General features: G+C 37.3%; 1 pseudogene; it reads left to right on the plus strand.

The window, feature by feature from the left end:
• The first annotated feature begins 9,470 nt into the window (after positions 1-9,470).
• On the plus strand, positions 9,471-9,588 carry LOC129881265 (5S ribosomal RNA; annotated as a pseudogene).
• The last annotated feature ends 9,968 nt before the right edge of the window (positions 9,589-19,556 follow it).

Genomic DNA, 19,556 nt, shown 5'->3' on the forward strand with positions numbered 1-19,556 from the left:
TTTTAAAAAACTTATTCAAACAAGCTTTTAGGCAGTTCTGTTACTATCCACGGGTGCGAAGGAAAAAAAGGTGCAACTAACAACAGAACATATGAATGAGATGGTACAAGAAGTTTAGCAAAAGCGACAGTAGAGGAAGAATTTTGAGAAACAAGAAACGGATGACATTTTGCTCTTTGGAGGGTTACAAAGCTAGCCGAATTGAAAGAGGGAAGATGCTCGTTAGATTTTCTATATACAAAACACATGGTAATTGGCATTATTGAGTTGAAGAGGGTCCACATACATTCAATTATACATTATGGGGTCTTGGCATGCGCTTTAGTTAGTTTTTGTCTTCCATGCAACCAGTTTTTGCATCTTTTCTCTAACCCGGGTGTACAAAAATCGAACCGATCAATAAATCAAATCGAAAAAAATGTTATTGGGTTATTGCTATTGAGTTATTGGGTTAATGGATTTTTAATGGTTTTATAAAAAAATTATTGGATTATTGGTTCATTATCGATTTTTAGTATTGGGTTATTAGGTAAATCGATAACCCATTAAGACAATAGTATTGTACTACTTTACTCTTCATAAATATTTAATATTACTAATAATTTAACATAATAGTATGCTACAGTCTTCACAGTACTTCTACTTCACACTAGGCCGCTTTAGTCTTTACACAAAACCTAAAGATTAAAGTAAGAACTAAGATTGTTCAAGATTGTCTTGTTTGATTGCTTGATTTAGTTTTAGTTTTACTTTGTAATTGTAGCTTTTGCAAGTTCGTAAACGTATATAATTTGGTTAACATCAAAAATTCCATATTATGTTTTGGTTGTAACATGTAATTGTAGCCTTCATACTACATATGCTCTTATTGATGCGATTTCTATCTATCTTTTTTGTTTCAGTATATCAAAACATTTACATGCTTACTAGAAACTATTAGAGAAGTGTGAATTTATATATTTATTTTATGAGCATTTTTTTATTGGGTAAATCGAAAACTTAACCATTAACGATCAAAAAACGATAAAAAATATTTTATTGATTTAGCGTATTTAAAAATCAAAAATCGATAAATCGAACCGATAATACATAAAATCGAATCGAATCGAATCGACTGATGCACGGATGTTGGTGTGTAGTCATTCAATGAGGGCACGTCAGGAATAAAAAGGGTCATCTCTTTGGTGAAATTATAAGTTTTGGTCAAAGGTGAAAAGTGAGGGTTATACGTAAAGGGACAACATTTTGTTATTATTATTATTCCTTTATCTGGTGAAAAAAAAATTATTCCTTTATCTCGTAAAGTGATGTTTTCTCTCGTTTTTTTCCCTATAGTGGTGTTGAATTAGACAATATATTTAATTTAGAGTAACGTTTATTCTGTTATCAACCATTATCAGGACGGAACAATTAACACGGAATAATATTTTTGACTCCGATCTCTAATCCACTATGCATCTTCTGACTTCTAAAAACCACTTTTATGAGTAACCTATATTGGCAGCTCTCAGAATAAATATATTAGTATTGTTTATCTAAAATCAGTGCAGTTGAATTTATAGGAGGTTATCGGATGTCCCTGAAGGATTTTTTTTTAATAGGAGGTTAAGATCATGCATCTTAATTTAACACTTCTTTAAGGTCAATTTACTAACGCTTTAATTATATTTCAAGACGATAAAAGGCAAGAAATGGAGATAACAATAAATAATAAAGAAGAGTGAGAATGGATCTGTGTGTTATGATATGCACACAAGCATTATGAAAGCAATTATTGAGTCCTGGAGAGAAATTTGTGGGATTAAAAGACAACGAATAAGTTACTCAGTATGGGAAAGGATAAGCTACTTATTGTATTTCTTAGATTTAGAATGAATATATAATTGAGGGGATCCACTATTTATAAGCTACAACAAAAAAGGCCTTAGCCAATAAGAAAGTTCCACTGGTGCCGTGAGGTACTCAAGTCAATGACTCTATGCCATGTGTCAAAGACGTTGGTACTCCTGCAGCGCTCAGGCTCGTACATGCTCGGCTGCGCACCTAACCTTGGTGACATTCCTGTTTTCTTTCTCTTTTCTCCACGTTATCAAGGATAGTACGATCTTAGGCGGTACTCCTTTCAAGGTGCCTTTCGAGGCAAGCAACTCTCGATATCTTACTTTCCCATTGAATTTTCTTACCCATGCTTGCTTATCATCCGGCCACGTGGCCCAGGCCAACTTAGACCTATACAAATAGTCCTCTTGATTTTTGGGGTGGAAGCCATTTGCCCAGGGAATTTTTTTTATTCCTTTCTTCTGGGAAGTGGAAAAATCTTTTTAAACCTTCAAAAAAAATGCAACGGAGACACTTTGCCTTCTGCACAGTCTATCCTATCTCGTTTAATGTCATGGACAAGTGTCTCTTATGTGTGTTTCGAGAAAATCGTGAAGAATCTGAACCATCACCTCCTTTATATATTTTTGATGATATTTTTATTCTTTGAAATTTTTATCTCCCTTCAATTACTTTTTCAACATTCAAGTCTTTATAAAATCCTTCTTCAAATTTTGTTGCCTTTCTTCTACTATTGTTTTCTTGCTTAAAATATGAGCCCGTTTGGATGAGCTTAAAAAAATAATTTTTATTTATGAAGTGCTTTTAGAACTTTGAAGTGCTGAAAGTTATTTTTATAAATAAGCAGTTGAGTGTTTGGATAAAAGTGCTTATGATGTGAATTTTAGGGTTAAAAGAATAAAAAAAAGTAGTTTGAGAATTTAGTTAAAATATAAGGGATATAAAAGTAATTTCCATGGTCAAAGAAAATGACTTTAAGCACTTTAGAAAAAAAAGTTAGGAATCCTAACTTTTTATTTTTGATTGACTTTAAAAACTTCATGGCTTAAAGTCAGCATTAGGCAAACACGTCCAAAAGTTAAAAAGGGCTTTAAGTTGGTTTTGACCAACTTAAAGCCAATTCAAACGGGCTCTAAGTCTTTGAAAGCCCCTCCTTTTGAAGTTGTGAAAGCCGCTTTTTATGTTTTTTTAGCGGGGGGATCTTTTTTGGCCCTCCTCTGAAAGAAAACGTTAAAGAATGGACCGGTCTGGTCAATTCCACGGTCCCCTAAAAAAACCTAATTTTGAGAAGACAGATTGTCGTATTGAGTGAATTTTGTGACAATACTTGGGACGTAAAACTTCAATCCATTCACTATTTGGTTTCTGCAATTTGAAAGAACAATATCTCTATCGCTGATTGCCAGGCAATTTGCAAGGACAATAAACTTGGTTACATAGGGATTTATACCTACCTTTTCTTAGTGGGGTTTGATTGTGTAACTATTTTTACATTCATTCTTTATTTCTGTCAGAAATATGATATTTCTTTCGGGTAGGCGGCTGATAACGTTGAACTATACCTCAATTAAGATATAGGTGGTTGTATACAAAATAATATTCAACTTTGGAGTCGGAGTCGAATCCCACAGGCACAATGTAATGGCGATTGATAAAAGATGGAATTACAAGTCACTAATTTGAATCCGAGCACTTGATACAAGTATTTTTAGGGTTTTTCAATATAGAACAAACACAAGAACAAAAGTAAGTAGATAAATTGATCAATGACCTTCTCAACCAAGGATTGCAAGGTGATTTGGGAATGAATTCTATCAATATCCATAAGATCCAATCAAAACAATTGATTACCATCTAAATAATCATGGGGCGAATCAAATATGCTTTGGAATATCAATTACCCACCTATATCTCTCGATCATAGACAAGTATTTCTCAACAAGTTCTTCCGAACATAGCTAAGTATCCATAAATGCATTCCAATTTTAGGCAACACTAAGATTCTTTTATCTCGTACTCAAATCTATAAGACGAGGGTTAGATAGAATTTAGATTATTCGTAGCTCTAATCCTTTAATCAATCCTCAAAGCATACTACTTAATATTTTGTAACCTCAATTAACTTTTCCAACCTCAATCAAAGTAAATGGGAAAGTCCTAGGGTTGATCACTCTATTTGAAAAACAATCAAAGCATGAGATTAACTAAAAAATTAAAGATCAGATTAATAAATGAGATAATATTCAACTACATACAAAGCACAAGGTATAAATCAAAAATTCAAATATTGTTTATCTCTAACACAATATCCAAATATGAAAATAACAACTACATTCACAAATATACAATACAAAGCATAGAGTTGAAGAAGGATTAAGATTTTCACAATATAAGCTCATTGTCTTTACTCTAATAGTGTAGAAGGTTGGAACTTTTTCTCCAAGTTGAGTGATGACTCAAGGTAGGCCAAATATAGGTCAAATATCTCTTTCTATAGAGTTGAAAGAATTTTGTATGAATTGGAGTTTTCAAAGATGCGAAATGACTGAATTGGACAAAACTGTAGCCCATTGATCTCAACTGTGGAACATTTACCGCTGGTAAAGTACGATTGTGGAGGAACTCTTCTTTGTAGGAGCGGTCATGGTACTATTTTCTCAGCCTCGTTTGAGTGCCTCGTCTTTCATTGCAGCGTGATTGCAGCTGTGTCAATTCAGCGCAGGAGCAACTCCAATAGAATAATGCACTTGTCACTAGGGCGACTCTTATCTCGTAGGTGTAGGTCCACTGTCATGGGCTTTCCTTGCAGGTTCAAGAGGCGTGACAGTAGCTTTAGTGCAACAACTCCTACTTTTGCTCTATCTGAACTTCTTCCTTTTTCAAAATATCTTTTGTAGCTCTCCACCTAAAATACTCACAAATCACAACTTAAGTAGTCTCATTTTATGAATAAAAGACACAAAAATATAAGAAAAGAGACACAAACAAGTGGTAAAATCACCACTTATTAACACCCCCAACTTAAGCATTTGATTGTCCTCAAGCAAGTGAAAATCAAAGCATCATTGAGACTTTTATCTTTTAATGCACAAGGATCATCACAATCATTTTCAATCCACATCTACCACTTAAGCAAAAGGAACATGGTTTTTGGTTGGTAAAAATAATTAGTCAACTACATGTAAACTTTATCCAAATACTCCCCTCAATTCAAAGCATATTTTATGAATGCAAAATATTATTCAATAATAATTAAGTGACAACAACTCATTCTCAAGAAATTACTCAAAACTACTAGTTCATTCAATGTGCTCATTTAACTCATTTTTGGAATTTATCAATATTACCACTTATCCTAATTCACATGCCTTCAAAGTGACTACCCCCTCCTTGAACACTACATACTAGTTCATTCAACAACTCATTCTCAAGAAATGACTCAAAACTACTAGTTCATTCAACTTGCTCATTTGACTCATTTTTGGAATTTATCAATATTACCACTTATCCTAATTCACATGTGTTACACCCCGTACTTTGGTACCTTAGAATGCTTCTTAAACTTCTCAAATTTCTGGAAAGGCTCTTAAGTTTCTTAAAAGTTGTTATGTTAGTCAGATAGTTTATAATGCTATCAAATAACTTCAAGGAAAGGAGAACGAAATGCTTCATAATAAGAAAGATTGGAAATAGGGTTATAAAAATTCGAAAGGAGTTGGAGGCCGAGAAATGAGTCGTAGGACTCGATTGACTCGCGTAAACTACCAACTTGGAGGTCTTACGTACTTAAGCTACTCGAGTGCGTGTTGAGACTAAGTAGCAAGGAATACATAGGCTCTTAAAGTGCGACGAAATTACGAACCCACAGAAGAGAAATAAGGAAACGACGCACCTACTTAAAGCAAGTAGGTGATTCACCTACTTGACACATGGCAGCACGTGATAGGTACACATGGCATCACATGAAAGTGATACATGGCAGCAGGTGACACACCATGGGGTAGAACCCACCTACCATGTGGCAGCCATGGATTGGTTGCATAATTGAGGTGGCTGCCTAAGGGTGTGACAGGTGTCACCCTTAGGGGATGACATGTGTAACTCTCCAAAAAGATATATATCTATGTATGGATGACTATTAAGTCATTTTTAGCCAAAAACTTGAACAAAAATAGAGAGAAAAACGTGAGAGAAAGAGAGCTCACAACAGCAGCCACAAATTGGAGGAAATTAAGGTAAGTTCTTCACTTTTCTTTCCTGAATTAATTATCTACGATGTTCCTCAATTATGTGGAGGTGTATATATATATATATTACGATGCCTACGGAACCATATTTTCAGTTCTTCACTTGGAAAACTAAGAGAAACTTAAAGAGAAAACGCTAGGGAATAGACCCGTTTTTGGAGGGGGCAGTCGTTAGTAATATTGGTATAACTTCTTGTGTATAGCTTAGTTTTGGGTGATTCAATATGTTTTGGAAAGGTATTTCATAGTTCTATAACTTTTATTTAGACTTTCAAATCCAATTTTGCTTTTAGATTCGCAAATAAGGGTGATGAAGTGTAGAAGAGGTACTGCCCAAATTTTGTTTTGGAAATCCTACATGGACAGCTGTAGGTATTTTGGGCATATATTTTCGTACAAAATTGCTGTAGGGGTAATTCAAAATTGTTTGCGACCTTGATACACATGTATATAACTTTCATTGAGTCTACAAATCCTGTTTCCCTCAATTACCCCTCCGAAACTAAGCGACAATAAAAGACAGTGGGCTGTCCAGAATTCACGTTTTGATAGGTTTGGCGAGTTTTGGCCAATTTTGGGAAAGGTAAGGTTTTTTCTTTCAATTTGAAGTTTATGGTGTATTACACCCCTTGTATGCTGCTGGAAGTTTAAGAATGTCGTAGAAATGCTCGACGTTCGAAATAAACTAAATTGGAATTGCTATAGTTAAATTGTCGTCGAAGGATAGTGTTGTTCGTGTGAGGTGCTGCTGAAGGGGTGTGATGTGTTGTTGAAGGGACTAAATATGTTCTAATGTGGGTTAGGGTGTTGCTGGTTGAATCCACACGACCCCTCATTGCGTATAATGAAAAACGTTACAAAATAAAGGCTAGACGCCCTATTGTGCTACCGTATTTTTGAATAAGTCATTTGGAGTTTATGTTGTATATTGTTGGTGTGAATTGCTGCAGGTTGTTGTGGTTGGTTGGCTATAGGTCTTAGGGACCTAATTGGAAATTTGGATAGGACACATTATAGGGGAGGTGCTGCCCAATTTTCGTCGATGCCTTAGCAAATAACAGAACTAGTCGGAGAAACGACTAAGGAAATAGATTCCATTAATACTAGGGTGCAACCTAAGATGCTGGAAAGTTAAGAGTGGTTGATATTCGTATTACTTTCATGTTGGATAGGTTCAAAGGACGACGAGGCGAATGGGATAAAGAGTAATTCATAAGAGGTATGTAAAGCTAACGTTTCCTTCTTTTGGCATGTTTTGGCATACGTATGTAAGGCTTATACTTTATTTTAGTATTTCTTTGGCATAAGTATGTAAATCTTATTCCTTCTCTTAGCATGATTTGACATAAGTATATAAAGCTAATCTCCCTTTTTGGCACGGTTTTTACGAAATAAGTATATGATTTCCATATGATTCCCAAGAAGTCCTATTCTTAAAGCCACTAGGATGGCCAATTTTTCGACTTCCAAAAGATATTTTGTTATGCCTTGATACATATATATGATTCCCAGAAGTTCTATTTTGATATAGTCCATAGTGACTTTCAAAAGGTACTTGATATGACTTTTGTCTCGATTTTGAAGGAAAGCTCATTTTGATTATTCCGTTGAGTCTCAAATATGATTTAAATTGCATATAGTTTTTCACTACTCCACTCGTGGATGCCTCAATATTTCCTTCACCGAGCCCGGGCCAGGTTTTGTTATCGTGCGTACTTCTCTGCATTATTCACCATGCCCCGATGTGAGGGGGCAGGTACGACCTATACATGGGTTTTATGGAGTTATGATGTGCCATGTACACATATGGTATGATATAATCTAATATGACCATCTGATATGATATGATCTGTTACGGAGATATTCCCTACTCTGATGTTATGATATGCTGTGGCGCCAGTGAAGGGGCGGCGACCACATTTTGTATTTGTTCACCGAGTCCCTTAATGGGGCCGGATGTGGCATATGTTTTTCTGCATACATTATCGGTGATTATGAAAAGCATTTTGATATTCTGGATATTTTGCTCATTTTTGCACATTCTGCTCTGGTAACGACTTTACTTATTACAGTCCATGCTTTATATACTCGGTACATTTTTCGTACTGACCCCTTTTTCTTCGGAGGGCTGCGTTTCATGCCCGCAGGTATAGATGTTCATTTTGGAGATCCGCCAGCTTAGGATTTCTACTCAGCTATGTTGGAAGTGCTTCACTATTTCAGAGCCTAGCGTTTGAGTACTGGTCCTGCGATGTATATATATGTTTATGTAGGGGTACGTCGGGGGCCCTGTCCCGCCATATGTTGTCGTTCCTATTCTTAGAGGTCTGTAGACATATGTGTATGTGGGTTGTTGTGAGTTTGTTCAGTTGTAAATGTTCTTATGACATGACAGCCTTATCGGCTTGCATGCCCTTTCATGACATGATGCAAATGAAAGAGGCCACACGTGTATGAATATTTTATCACCCACTGGGTTCATGTGTTTGGTTCCTATATCTAGGAGGCTATATGAATATGAAAAAGTTTTAACCCATTGAGGTTTTTGCGAGCAGTATCACATTATACATAGTCCAATTTGACTGTAGTCGACAGTTACGTAAATGGGGGTCCAGGTCGGACCCCAGTCGCGGCCCACAGGGTTGGGTCGTGACAGAAGTGATATCAGAGCAGTTTGTTCTTGGAGTGTCTACAGACCGTGTCTAGTATAGTCTTGTTTATCGGTGTGCTATGCACCACATCTATAGACAAGAGGCTACAGGACATTTAGGATGTTACCTTCTTTCATATCTACGATCGTGCAATAGAGCCGAGTCATAGGAAATGAAATTCCTCATACTAACTTGTGATTTCAACAGAAGGACAACATCGATAGAAGAAGGTTACTGACGATATTGGAAGTTTCACAGCACGCAGGTAAGCAAGGCACGAATGATAGGTGCCAGGTAAGGTATTGAATTACGGTTGACATGTAAAGTTGAAAATTGAAAGGAAAAGTAGACAAGTCTAAACAGGTGCAGTTCGAGTTGGACATACGAGGTAAGTCCATCAGTTTATACTATTATTGATATTGGGCGCCCTTTGAGGCTGCGATATGATGTGATATGATACGTATATATGTATCTTTATGCGTATTGCCCCTGTGAGGCATTGTTGATATTTTCTGCGTGCAGGTGTTGAGATAGTAAGAAATACAGAGGAAACTCTGCCCAAATTTCCCTTGAAATAAAAGGAAAATGATTTAGGAAAGACTGGTAGTTCTGGATAGAACGATATATTAAGAATAAGACTAACTAAGAAGGGTAACTTAGGCGGTGCAGCTTGGCCTACTGGATCAGCTGCTGGGTCATCGTCTTCTTCGATAGATATGCGCCCCACGGGGGAGGATGCGATCATACCAGCACTAACATACCGGATTCCATCAGAACTCCGAAGTTAAGCGTGCTTGGGCAAGAGTAATATTGGGATGGGTGACCCCCTGGAAAGCCCTGTGTGGCTGTGATATGAGATGATATGCATGTATATATACACGTTGGCCGTGCATGGCATTGTCACTAGATCATTCATCATCATGAAACCTGTTTTAATTTTTTTTGAAGAGGTATGCTCAACTTTTCACAATGAACGACTAACTTTATTAGTACCAAACAAGCCATATTCTCTCAAAAATACAATGATTTTTCCTTAAGAAATAAGTCACCCTATCCATCATTAGGATAATTCATACATCTTAATAAAAAATGGCTACTCAAACTTCACCACACAAACAGACTACACAACATACTCACAATCAAGCGATAATCTACCCTTCATAAAGTCATCTCACTATCTATCATTGGAAATCGTCACTCAACAGTATTACAAAAGAAAATAAAAAAGCTAAAAATAAAACAAAATCTAACAAAAATAAAAAATGAACAATCCAACAAAATTCAACCAACACAAGCTGGACAAATGCACAATATCCATAATAACAAAGCCCGGCAAGGGCACAAGTCAAGTACAATTATCAAAGCCAGATTATAACTGGAATGCTACCACCCCCACCTAAGAACATAACAGTGTCCTCAATGTATCATATCAAAGAAAATACTGAAAAAATTAAAAAGGGCTCCTTAAAGTCTGCATCAGATTAGCACACTCTAGGATATGGTGCAAGGGTATAAGAAAAAGACTACCCCTTATGATCATCATCATCATTGCCCTCATCTCCCGATAGGAAGGAATACTCTTAAATGTCCTCCTCATTACCAATTAGAATCTTTTTCTTTGGCTGCCACACTTGAAATTGGCCTTAATCCCTCTCCACATATTCACCATAAACTTACTTCTTATCTTGTTCTTCTCTTTCTCAGATTTTGAAGTCTTGTTAGAGAGTATCATATGCTTTGGTTGACTTAACATAAGAGTTTTATAATATAACCAAATGCTTCCATTTTAGTGATGACCTCTCCCCATCGCCTTTGAGTATCTAGGTATATCTTCATCTCCTTCTTCGAGAACTAGTCTGGGTGACACTCCGACTGTGAAGGATCACTAGGAAACTGAGACATTAAATCATGAATAGTGTATAGTTGAGAAGAAAACACAACAAAAGGTCTCTCAACATGTGTATCCTGAGAGGAAGGATCCTGTCCTACATTAATGTCCAACTTCCTCTTCTTTCTCGTCAAAGCACCACCTTCATCCTTCACTTTCAATGGATGGTTTGTCTTCTCTGGTTGTATCTAATAATACTCAAGCCGTTTCTCAACACGTTCTTGCCTGGAAAACTCTGTGATCAAATAAGGGAACATCAAGGTTGGCCTATCGTGAAATAAGTACTACTCTAGATTGTGAACTATATACTGACTGACATTCACGGGAATGCTATAAAAATGGAAGCAATCATTCTTTCTCGGAGAGATGGAGTATTAGTCACATTGGAGGAAGACGAAATATGTCTACAAATGATGTTCAACCATATTTTATCTTTGGCTATGAAGTTACTAGTCACAATGCCCATTTTGGCGCATGCCTAGATGATAATTTTTCTGTAAGACCCCGGAAGTTGAAAGGATGAAACAAATGAAAATTTCAAGAAAATTGGACTATCCCCAAGTCTACGACTTGACCTATAAATTGTAGACATTCCTACGACCTGTAGGAATGAGTCGTAGGATCAGTCTCTGAACCTGCACATGAAAAATCTCAGAAGTGATCAGAAAACTCAATAGGATGAGTCGTAGGTGATATGAGGAACCGTAAGGTGGACTTGTAAGAAAAGTCTTGAGGCCTCACTTTGGACCAAATATCAGGGGTGTTTGACAAGTTGGGTTTACAACCCGTAGAGGACATGACGACTCGTAAGAATGGGTCATAGAGGAATATCAGAGACTCAGGATTTCAGGGATTTTTAGACTCTGCAGGACGAGTCATTTTTATGACCCATAGAAGGAATGACGACTCATAAAAACCTTAGTGTCTTCCAATGGAGTTTAATGAAGGGTAATATCATCTTTTCTCGATTTTAGTTTAATGAATCTAGACACTTTTAGAGTAAAGTTTAGAACTTATAAATACCTCAACCCTTCAAATTCCTCCTATTCCAATGCATTCTCAAAAAAATTCTTCTAAGGCAATCAAGGGAATTCTCTCAAGGTCTTCTTCCACAAGTCAATCTAGGGTTTCAAGAAATCAAGTCTTTTTTCTAATTTCAGAGTTAGATTCATCAAGGTATGTGATATTTCATTCATGGGTTTTGTTCACCCATGAAGTCCCATGGTGTTTCCTCAAAATTTCCTCAATTCAAATTACTTTCTAACCCTAGATTGATGAGATTGCATTGAGCTGTTTCAATTATGTTTTTACTTGGCTTCAATGATTATTATAAGCATGATTCTATCTTAATTGCATATTTTTTTAGTTTTTTTACAAGTGCCTATGCATAAAGCTAATTTTAATGATGATTTCCAAGAATTATGATTATGAATTTCAATGGTTTTCAAAAAAGGCTTTTATGAAAGAAATTTGAGACTTATGAATGATTGATGAAGGTTATAAATTATGTTTCAATGATGTTCAAGAAGTTTATTATAGTGTGATAAGGATAATTCTCACACAATCATGATTAAAGGGTGATAAGGACAATTCTGACCAAATTTATGAATTCTTATGAATCAATTAAGTTAATGAGATACTCCTATGACTATCTTTATAATGATGCTATTGATAATGTATTAATGTTTTAATGAATTCCATTGGGATATTAACTAAGCATTGAGAGAAATTTAGGTGGGGTTTGATCTGGTAACCAAAGGTTTGCTACCCAAGGAAATCCTAGTAAAAACCTAAAGTCCCAAATAACACTACCCTTGTAGGTGCCTTTATAGCCTAGGTAGTGTATCCATGTATATCTTATGATGTTCATGATGTTCTCACAGAGTCTACCTTGGCTAGTAGCATCTCTCTTCTCGATGTGGGAGTTACATCGAATTTCATATTGTAGCTCGCATGGTCTTAGATATCGCTTAAAAGTCTTATCCCACATAAGTTATATGAAATGATGTAAGCTGTACTATGATTTTTATGATGCATTGACCATAAGTTTTTAATATGATTTCAAATTCTTTTCAAGTCTTATTCATGCTTTTATTACATTGGTCATACATCCTATGTTCATATTGCTTATGCGTTATTTGATGATTCATGCAAATCTCACATACTTTGTACCTTCTATGTACTAATGATATTTTTGCCTACATTATCTCATAATGTACGGATGGACGATCACACTATGCATCCTATGCGTGACTAGAGATTTTCTACAATTTCTATAGAGTTGGTGAGTCCTCATCCATTGAGGATAAGACATTGTTTCATATTGCTACTTTTTACTCCTTCTATGTTAGGTTGAGCTAGAAGCTTGTCCTAAGCCCATTTCTAGTTATAGAGGCATGTTTAGAAATAGAGTGATGTAGTCCTTTATGGACATATGACTTGAGTTTCCTTTTATTCTTAGACTGCTATGATTGAGATTGTTATTCTGCTTGCTTTCATTACCTTTTTACTTGACCTTATGAATGCAATACATGTTAAGAAGCTTGGTTGGGATTATTTGGGTTTTCAATCACTGTGTCACTCCTAGGGTCTAGCGTGGGGGGTGACATTTTCTTTGGGTGCACAACTTTAAAGCTATCCAAGTTTCTTCGAATGTGTATTTTTTGTGCATAGTCTCAAGTGGGTATTAGGTAACCCATGGATCTCATTAATTTTTTTCCAACCCAAACCTCACTATCTTGCCTATTATGACTAGTTGAGGGTCATTGAAGTCTGTACACTTGAGAGATTTGCATAGAAATCCCTTACCCATTCCTCATTTGCTTCCCATGGAGTAGGAGTGAAGCATGTCTAGCTCATGGCCTCAAGAAAACTGTTACACCCCACAATCTTGAGCTCGGAATGTCTCTTAAGCTTCTTAGAAGTTATAAAGTAAGTCGGATAATTTACTACACTATCACACAACTCTAAGGAAAGAAGAATGTGATAACCCGTGAGAGGGAAGGTAGGAAATAGGGTCATGGAATGTCGGAAGGAGTTGGAGGCCAAGTAAGGAGTCGTAGGACTTAATTTACCTACGTAAGCCACTAACTTGGAAGTATTATGTACCTAAGCTACTTGAGTACATACCAAGCTTATGTAGCATAGATTACACGGGTTCTTAAAATAAGACGAGATTACGAACCCACGGGGAAGAGGAGAAGATGACACGTGGCAGCAAGATGAGGTGCCACGTGGCAGCCTAGGAAAGTACCATATGGAAGAAGGTGACCCACCTTCTTGGGGTCAAGTAGGTGACCCACCTACTTAGGGTTGGGCCCTACCAAGGACACGTGGCAGCCACAGATTAGCTGCATGAATGAGTTGGCCCAATGGGGGCTGGACACATGTCACCCTTAATGGATGACAAATGTCACCTCTTGGGGAGATATATATATGTATGCTAATTGACTATTAACTTCATTTCTCATCCAAACTTCAGCCAAAAGAAGAGAGAAACACGTGGAGAAGAAAAGAGGCAACCATGGTTTGGAGAAAATTAAGGTAAGTTTCCAAGTTTCTCTCCGTGAATTACTTACCTATGGTATTAATTAATCACATGGATATGTATATATGTATATTATGATTCCTACTGAACCATATCTTCATCTTTATACTTGGAACAAACAAGAGAAAGTTGAAGGAAAAATGTGAAAGGCAAAAAAGAAGGGCTACGGGTTTGAGCAAGAAAAATAGTAAGGCCCAATTTCATTTTACGAATTAATTATTTAAGGTATCCCGCAGTGATATAATGATGTTTGATAACATAAAATTCCAATTTGGGGCAGCGGAGAGGTGGCACAAATAGTCCGCCCCATTTCAGGACATCAAGAAGTTTCCGAGATGCAGTTTTGGCGAGTTTTGGCTAATTTTGGGTAAGGTAAGGTTTCTCCTTTCAATTTGGACTTTATGGTGTTGTTATGGGGTGTGTTACACGCCCTATAGGTGGATGGAAATGTTAAAATTTCATATAAATGCTTGACGTCGAAGATAATCTAAATTAGAGTCATTATAGTTAAATTGTCGTCGAAGTAAAGTGTTGTGCTTGTGGTGTGCTGTTTCAGGTGTGTGGGGTGTGTGTTGCAGGGACTAAATGTATTATTAAATGGGTGTGTAATTTTAGTATCGTAATTTTAAGCGAGTTGGTTGGGGTTTATATTGTGTAATGTTGCCATGTTTTACTTGTATATGAGATACAGGTTGTTGTTGGTTGGATGTAGTGATTAGGTATGTAATTGGAAATTTGGATAGGGCATATTATAGGGGAGGTGTTGCACAATTTTCGTTAACGCTTTAGCCAATTAAAGAACTAGTCGAGGAGACGAACAAGGACATAGGTTCCATGAATACTAAGGTGAAACTTAAGGTGCTGGAAAGTCAAGAGTGGTTTATATTCGTATTACTTCTGTGTTGAATAGGTTCAAAGGACGACGAGGCGAACATGACAAAGAGTAACCCGTACGAGGTATGTGAAGCTTTCTCTTGGTATATTTTTGACATAAGTATGTAAAGCCTATCTTTTCTCTTTCTTTTGGCATGTCTTAGATGTAGACTATGGATGATGAAAGCTTCGGGGCAACTTCATTCTTAGGTTCTGAATATGACTTCAAGACCTTAAAGTAGTTAAACTCCTATTCCTCGAGTCTTCTCTGTGACTATTAGTGATTGATTAGACAAAGCTCTTCTATTTTCTAAAGGCTCTAAGATAGTTAATGCTCGGACTTCTATAAGATATTTCACACTGGTATATGTCTAAGATTTCCAAAACCCCTTTTTACATACTCCTTAGTGATATTTAGAGGGTATACGCTAGATACTTCCTACCCTGATATCCAAGTGATGGTTCGCTTGATGACTTCATTGAGTCTCAGAAAATGATTTAAAATATGTTTTTTTCCCAATTCTCTACTCGTGTATACTGTAACACTTCTTTTTCGAGTCTCGGGCAAGTTATCAGATTCATGCTCAATTCCACTGCATTATTCATCGCGCCCTCACTAGAGGGACGAGTACGTATGTATATATGTGATGATGTGTTGTAATAAAGAGGTGATAGTTCTACGGATATAATTCACCGGATCCCTGATAGGGCCGGCTATATTGAAAATTTGAGCATGCATGATTTTACTTTCCCAGGTATAGGTTTCTTATTTGATATTTTACCCCTTCTTCTCTATTTTAGATATACTTCCAGTTGTGTTATGTTTTACATACTCAGTACATATGTCGTACTGATCCTCTTTTCTAGGGGGGGATGCATTTCATACCTGCAGGTACAGATACATATACAGGGTTTGGGAGTCCATCAGCTTAGGATTCCGCTCAGCTCAGCTGGAAGAGGCTCCATTATATCGGAGCCTAGTTTTTTGGTACTGACCACTGATGTATAAAACTATTTTGTCTATTCAGGGGTACGACGGGGGCCTTGTCCCACCATATGTTGTCGTTGATATTTTTAGAGGTCTGCAGACATGTATGTGGGTTGTATGTGTAAGTTTTGTTCAGTTGGGTCTACATGAAATATTATAAAGGTTAATATATATGGCAGCCTCGTCGGCTTACGTGCCCTTTCAGGATGTGATCCAAATGAAAAAGGCTACCAATTTATGAAAATATTATCAGCCAATAGGGTTCTGCTGCATGGTATTATGTTAATTACAGTTCGACTTGACCACAACTGATAGACACGTATATGGGGGTTCAGATCGGACTCCAGTCGTGGCCTATGGGGTTGGGTCTTGACAGAAGTAGTATTAGAGCAGTTCGTCCTTGGATTGTCTGTAGACCGTGTTTAGTAGAGTCTTGATTATCGATGTGTTGCGTGCCACATCTATAAACAGAAGGCTACAGGACATTTAGGATGTTACCTTTCTTTCATATCTAAGATTGTGCTATAGATCCGAGTCATAGGACAATTCTTTATACTAACCTTAGACTTTAGAAGAAGGACAACTTCAACAGATGGAAGTAATTGATGACATGGGAAGTTATGAGCACGTAGGTAAGTAAAGTAAAGGCATGAAACATATCTGTTGGGTAAGGTATTGACATATGATTGTAATGTAAGGGCGAAACCTGAAAGGAAAATAGACAGAAAAGTGCAACAGATGCAGTTCGAAGTTGGAAATATGAGGTAAGCCCATTATTTTTATATTATTATTGATATTGAATGCCCTGTGTGGCTGCGATATAAGACGACATTAAAAGCCCTGTGCGGCTGTGATATGATATGATATATATATATATATATATATGTTGGCCTTGTGAGACATTATTGGTATTTTCTGCGTGCAGATTATGGGATGGTAAGAAGTATCCCAGAATAAGGAAAGGGAATGAAACATAAAGTCTTAATATGTCTTGGAAATTGAATGAAACCTCCTATGATAGGGGATAAAAAGAGCAAAGAGTAAATAAGGGAAAAGAAAGAAGTATAACAAGATGGGACAAGCAAGTTTCAATATGAGTAAGATGTGTACAGTAGAATGAACCAGGAGATGGAAAGACTACATCTACCTCCTACAAGTTGAATCAGAATGGTCGTGCAACCTATGGATATGTATATATAAACATCAAGTTAAGTGAGTAAGTACATGATAAAAGGAATAGGGGTTCAATAATGACAAGCCAATTATGAAATTGTGGATACCCCACCAAAAGCTATGAAGATAGGATAAACCAAACTGTCGGGATGAAATTAGTACCACAGGCAAGGTAAGGCGTGGTCACGGTTGGACCAAAGATCTACCCCAACACCGATGGTAGGATAAGGGAGGAAATAACAAGGTAACACATGAGACCTAGCGAGACGATGCTAGGATAGTTGTCAGGTTAAGTTGAGCACCTTATCATATTCTTGTAAAGGTAAAGGATGACACGAGATTATGAATCTAAAGTATTACCAGTTGGGGTAAGGAAAGTTGTGAAATGGTTTAAGTAAGATGAGTAGAACTAACTGGTTACTACAAGATGACGGACTTATATGCCAAATTCCTTCAGAATTATACCAGGTAATGATAAACAGAGCATAAAACGACTACGAGAGCCATTATATGAAGGGACTTCAGCAGTATTTAGTGGCCAACCCTAAGGATTGGAAAAGAGAAGAGAAGAGGAAACCCCAAAGGTAGAGTGCCAGTTGAAGTTTCGAAAAGAGTCGAGAAGGACTATACGAGGCTAAGGATTCCCAAATTATCAATGTTATTACGGACCTATTTTATACTATGCGAGAGTAGGGTACTATACGGGTTATTATGAGTAGGCTAATGAATTAGCCCATTGCTTTCAATCAAGGCCACCTATGTAGCTGAAACTAGGTGAAGTTATAGGTCAAGGAGGTAGTAAGACTCCATGAGGTTTCTCCATCTATTATCGCAGATAGAGAGACTTCAATTATAATTAACGTCTGGAGATCAGTCCAAGAAGAGATCAGGAACATAGGTAGGTCTTAGTACAACAGTTTTCCCTCGAGCTGCTGGACAAACTAAGCGTACTATCAAATGCTAGAAGATATATTGTGAGCCTGCGTGGTTGACTTCAAGAGTAACGGGGACGATCGTCTACCACTGATTTGAGATCGCCTACACGAATGGCTACCATTCCAGTATCCAAATGACCCCCTGCAAGATGTTGTATGGTAGAGTGTGTAAGTCCCCCTATAGGGACAAAGACTAAAAGGCCCCGACATGATTAAGCAAGTTGTTGACTAGCAGCCTAGAGTCGACAGAAGTGATATGCAGATAATCGACATCAATAGTCAGAGTTCAAATTGATGATTAGGTGTTTGTAATAGGGTCACCTAGGAAGGGAGTAATAGGATTCGTCGAGAAAAGGCAACTTAGCCCAAAATACATTGGATCTTATCGAGTTGCTGGTAAGATGGACAAAGTTGCCTGTAAGTTAGACTTACCACCTGATTGCGAAATTATACGCCCAGTACGTCTAATACGGATACTTCACAAATGTGCTGGTGATCCACTTAGAGTATGTACCGTAGATGATGCCCATGAAATGGAATCCTACGAGAAACAACCTATAGCCATCTTGGATCGGCAAGTTAGAAGGTTGCAAACTAGGACGTGACTTTCATCAAGGTATTGTGGCAAAACAAAAACCAGAAAAATGGAGGCTTGGGAAGTCAAAAAGAAGATAGAGAGAAGATATCTGTACTTATTCCCTATATTAGAGAATGGATGGTAACTGGTATATAGAACCCCCATAATCCTTGTAAAACCCTACAAGGTAAGTCAACATTCTAGGATGAATGTTCTAAAGAGGGGAAGGATGTTACACCGCACACTCTTGAGCTCGGAATGTCGCTTAAGCTTGTTAGAAGTTATGAAGTGAGTCGGATAATTTACTACACTCACACAACTCTAAGGAAAGAAGAATGCGATAACCCGTGAGAGGGAAGGTAGGAAATAGGGTCATGGGATATCAGAAGGAGTTGGAGGTCAAGTAATGAGTCGTAGGACTTGATTTACCTACGTAAGCCACTAACTTGGAAGTCTTACATACCTAAGCTACTTGAGTACATACCAAGCTTACGTAGCATGGATTACACGGGTTCTTAAAATAAAATAAGATTATGAACCCACGGGGAAGAGGAGAAGATGACACGTGACGGCAAGAGGAGGTGCCACATGGCAGCCTAGGAAAGTGCCACATGGAAGAAGGTGAACCACCTTCTTGGGTTCAAGTAGGTGACCCACCTACTTGGGGGTGGGCCCTACCAAGGACACATGGCAACCAAGGATTGGCTGTATGAATGTGTTGGCCCAATGGGGGCTGAACACGTGTCACCCTTAAGGGATGACATATGTCACCTCTTGGTGATACATATATATGTATGCTAATTGACTATTAACTTCATTTCTCATCCAAACTTTAGCC

Source organism: Solanum dulcamara, chromosome 2 (assembly GCF_947179165.1).
Source record: "Solanum dulcamara chromosome 2, daSolDulc1.2, whole genome shotgun sequence".
NCBI classification, from domain to species: Eukaryota; Viridiplantae; Streptophyta; class Magnoliopsida; order Solanales; family Solanaceae; genus Solanum; species Solanum dulcamara.